A 4,505-nucleotide genomic window follows, 5' to 3' on the forward strand; every position below is an offset into this window, starting at 1 on the left:
TATCTAGAAAGATTTGGCCCATTTTTAGGCTAAATTGTTAGGATTTATTTAACCACTTTTTGTGAGACAATTTAGATAGTTTTGGATAAATAAATTTTTGTGGTTGCTTTATGTATGTGTTTTTTATGTGTGATCAAGTGAGGTGAGTGATTTGCTTTGCTTGTTACTTGAAAAAATTTGAAGGATCCAACCTAAGCTAATTCTTAGTGTTAGTTCATTCATTTTCATCCTTTTGATCTATGTTGTCAAGGACAAGTTCTTTGAAGGTCTAGTAAAAAAAATTCTTTCGATGACCTAAGTTGCTAAGAACAGGTTTCTTAGAGGTTTAATAGAAAAATCTCCATATCTATTTTCTGTGTTTATGCTGTGTCTTTTCTTAGTCTTTCATCTCTTGTTCTTACTTATTTTTTTTATCACACTTGGCCAGCATTATCTGCAGAATTCACTCTTTCACCCATTTCTTGTCCATTGTCAACCCACACAAATAATCTGCACCGCCTCTTCCAGTGATCTGCAACAAAGATTTTGGCCTTCAAACATAACCCATTAACAAACATGAAAGAACTAAGACAGTTTCTTACATTATAAATAGGACATCCAAAGAATGGCTTATTAGGGTTGGACTCTATTATTGACCAGTGAGAGACAAGGAACCACAACTACACCACTCTGGTAGCCTCGATGCTCTAGTATGACTTTGAGTCCTCATGGTTGATCGCATAGAACTCTGGCTCATACCTGCAATGTTTACCCTAGACTTGAAATGATGCACAAAGAGGAAGAAGAAGAACGTTGTCTGATTTAGTTTATAAAGGAAGCCAAAGACTAAATTAGTGCGATTACACTTATTTGCTAGCTCAGCTAGCTATTACCATGTCCAGCATAGCAAGGATTCAATATTCACTATGGAATATACATAGTAAATATATATAACAATACGTAGACTAAACCTTAACTCATAATATTCGACAAAAGTAGGACCAAAAAAGCTCAAAAAATTAATCAACACCAATTTAGTGTCGCATACAGATTGGATCGGATCGGATATAGCCTATAATTCTATCTGATTCGTACTGCACCCATTGGATCGGATCGAATACGATATCTGTATTTTTTCATATCGAATGGATCGGATATTGAGTATATCAGCATACTTCAAAAAAACTGTTTTAAGGTTCTGTTTAGTTGTTTTTGAAAAAAAAAAGTTCTAAAAAAATTTATTTTTTCACCTGTTTAAATCTATTTACTCCTAAAATATTATCAATAAACGTTCTTTTGAATAACAAAAAAAAATAATACAAGATCTAAGTTTAATTGTTCTAAGTTGAAGTACAACATAAAAAATTAAAAACAAGATATCATAAAATTCATAAAAAACACACTAAAATTGATATCACATTAGTGTTTACTTTCTTAAACTATACTCTTTATATAAAATGTGCGGAAATGCAAATCTGCGGATCGGATCCGCAGATATCACTGCTAAATCCGCAATCCGATCTTACCATAGTGCGGATCAGATAATATCCATAAAATTCAAATTGGACCGCGAATATGTGGATATTATTCGATCTATGTATAACCCTAATCACCATTGTCAGTCTATTAATCCAAAAAAAATTAGAGACAATAATGTGATAGAGTTTGCAATATCTGCATGAAAAATGCTATGTGTCCTTTAAAATTCAGTCTTTATTCAGCCTTTAAATTCAAATAATATAATTTAATTAAATTTTAGTTAAAACACATTCTTAGTTTGTAGCTAAACATGTTAGTAATTAAAATTAATTTAAATTTTAAATACTAGAATTTCTCTAATTTTCTTTTTTTTTTCCAAAGATAATAGGTTATATTTTATTAATTATTAAAAAATAAAATACAAAGATGTCCAAAAGCAGAACAACATAATAAAAGGTGGGGATTTCCCAAAAACACTACACTGAAGGTATTCATCCAACGGTGCGTGGTCGAAAAACGAAGAAAAATCTTAAAGAAGAAATAATGATAAATTAAATTGAATGCAACTAAGAGCTTGTCTCATGGAGATGACAACCTAAACTGTGAGTTCTTTGGATTTCACGGAGCAACTTGACAGAGCTTGCTAGAATGGCAGACGGCATAGAAGTAGAACCTTCAAAAATCAACTGGTTGCGAGCTTTCCAGCAGTTCCAACAAATGATGGCAAGCAATTGAGGATTACGATCAGCATTCTTCAACGGGTTAAGTATCTCTGTTGATGCAGTCCACCATGTCCAAAAGTCGTTAGAACTCCGAGGGGGAAGACAGTCACGAAGATAACTCTGAGACCATACGTCTTTAATTCTAGAGCAATCGATCAAACAATGAGTGACTGTTTCTGTTGCTTCATGACAGCAAGGGCATATTGGTGATATAGATGGGATGTGGTGATGAATCTGAGCAAGCACTGGAAGTCGGCCATGGAGAGCTTTCTAGATAAATAGCTTAATTTTGTGAGGCAAGTTCAACTTCCATAGATCAATCCACGGCTTTTTCTGCTGCATATAATTAGGGCAAAGCTCCAGAGGCGGATGGTAAAATAAATAGCCAATTCTGTAACCTGAGGCTGTATCATATTGCTTGGATTTGTTCAAATCCCATTGCAATTTGTCCCTACTCTGCTCAATTTTAACTGACAAAATCATGTTTGCAACGTCTTGGGGAAATAATTCTTGAATGAGATTCTGATTCCAATTTCTATCTTCAGTAATTAGATCTTTAACTCTTGGAACCAACTCAGAAATAGCCTGTCTATTTGGCATGTCAGAAATCATTAAAGGATACGGAGGAGGCAGCCAAGGATCCTCAAAGGTTCGGATATTCTCACCAGTACCCACAGCCCAATTAAGACCTTTTTCAACAATCTTTTGGCCTTCCAGTATGCTCCTCCATCGCCAAAAAGGTAAGACTCCAATTTCTGCCGTTATAGCATTACCATTGCTAAAGTATTTACCTCTTAAGATTTTGGATAATAAGGAAGTAGGCTGTATTACAAGTCGCCAAAACTGTTTGCCTAAAATCACCAGATTTTGGATTCTGAGATCTTTAAATCCAAGACCTCCTTCTTTTCGTGGGCGAGTCATAGTGTCCCAGCTAATCCAAGCCATCCTCCTTTCAGAACCTTTTTGTCCCCACCAGAACTGAGAAAGTAGAGAGTGAATTTCCGAAATTAAACTATCAGGCAACTTGAAGCAAGACAATGTATAAATAGGAATAACTTCTCCCACTGTCTTAAGCAATACGTGTCTACCACCTGACGAAAGAAGATTGCGCTTCCACCCTTGGATTCTTTTCCGAACCTTTTCTTTGATCATACTAAAAGAAGCCTTTTTCGATTTAGAGACTGTAGAAGGCAAACCAAAGTATTTATCCTGAGCCCCAATATGATTAATATTCATAGAGTTAGCCAGTAGTGTACGAGTAGTGGACGGAGTGTTGTGGCTAAAGAATACAGCAGATTTATTAAGATTTACCCTCTGGCCACTAATGCTTTCATAAGAATTCAATAAATGCAGGATATTTGAACATGCTTCAGGATTAGCCTTACAGAATAAAATGGAATCATCAGCAAACAGGAGGTGGTTGACCTTGGGACATCGCCTATGTATCTGAAGACCCTGAATTAGTCTGTTTTGTTCTGCCTTGTGTAGCAAGAAGGAGAGACCTTCTGCACAAAAAAGAAAAAGATAGGGGGATAGAGGATCTCATTGTCGAATACCTCTATTTGGTTTGAAGAAACCATAAGGTTGTCCTTCCACAATAATAGAATAAGAAACAATTGTCACTAATTCTCGAATCCATATGATCCATCGGGAGTCAAAACCAAACTTCTCCAATATAAACCAAAGAAAGTGCCATTCCACCCTATCATATGCCTTACTCATATCTAATTTTAGCGCCATTTCATTTTCGAGACCCCTTTTTTTGTTCTTCAAGTAATGCATACACTCGTGAGCAATTAGGATATTATCAGAGATTAATCTGCCTTTAATAAAAGCACTCTGCGTAGGGCTAATTAGTCTATTCATCATACCCTGAAGCCTATGTACAAATACTTTGGAGATAATCTTGTAAAAGACTGAAGATAGGCTTATTGGTCTTACCTGAGTCATATCTTTAGCATCAGAAATCTTGAGAATAAGACAGATCTGAGTGTGATTAAAACCCTTCAAGATTCTGCCCCCAGAAAAGAAGCTCTTAACTGCTCGAAAAACATCACCACTAAGTATGTTCCAGAAGCTTTGAAAAAATTTTGCTGTCATACCATCATCTCCTGGAGCACTTTGAGGATGAATGCTAAATGTTGCGCGTTTCACTTCCTCCATAGTCACTGATCTTTGAAGCCTACGGTTCATGTGAGCTGTAACCTTAGGTTCAAAATTAATAAACAGAGGTTCAGGGTTCTCATGACAAGTGGAGGAAAAGATGTCCTTGAAATAAGATTCAGCCAAAGAAGCAATACTAGCATTTGAAGTAGCCACTTCACC

Source organism: Arachis ipaensis, chromosome B01 (assembly GCF_000816755.2).
Source record: "Arachis ipaensis cultivar K30076 chromosome B01, Araip1.1, whole genome shotgun sequence".
NCBI lineage: Eukaryota > Viridiplantae > Streptophyta > Magnoliopsida > Fabales > Fabaceae > Arachis > Arachis ipaensis.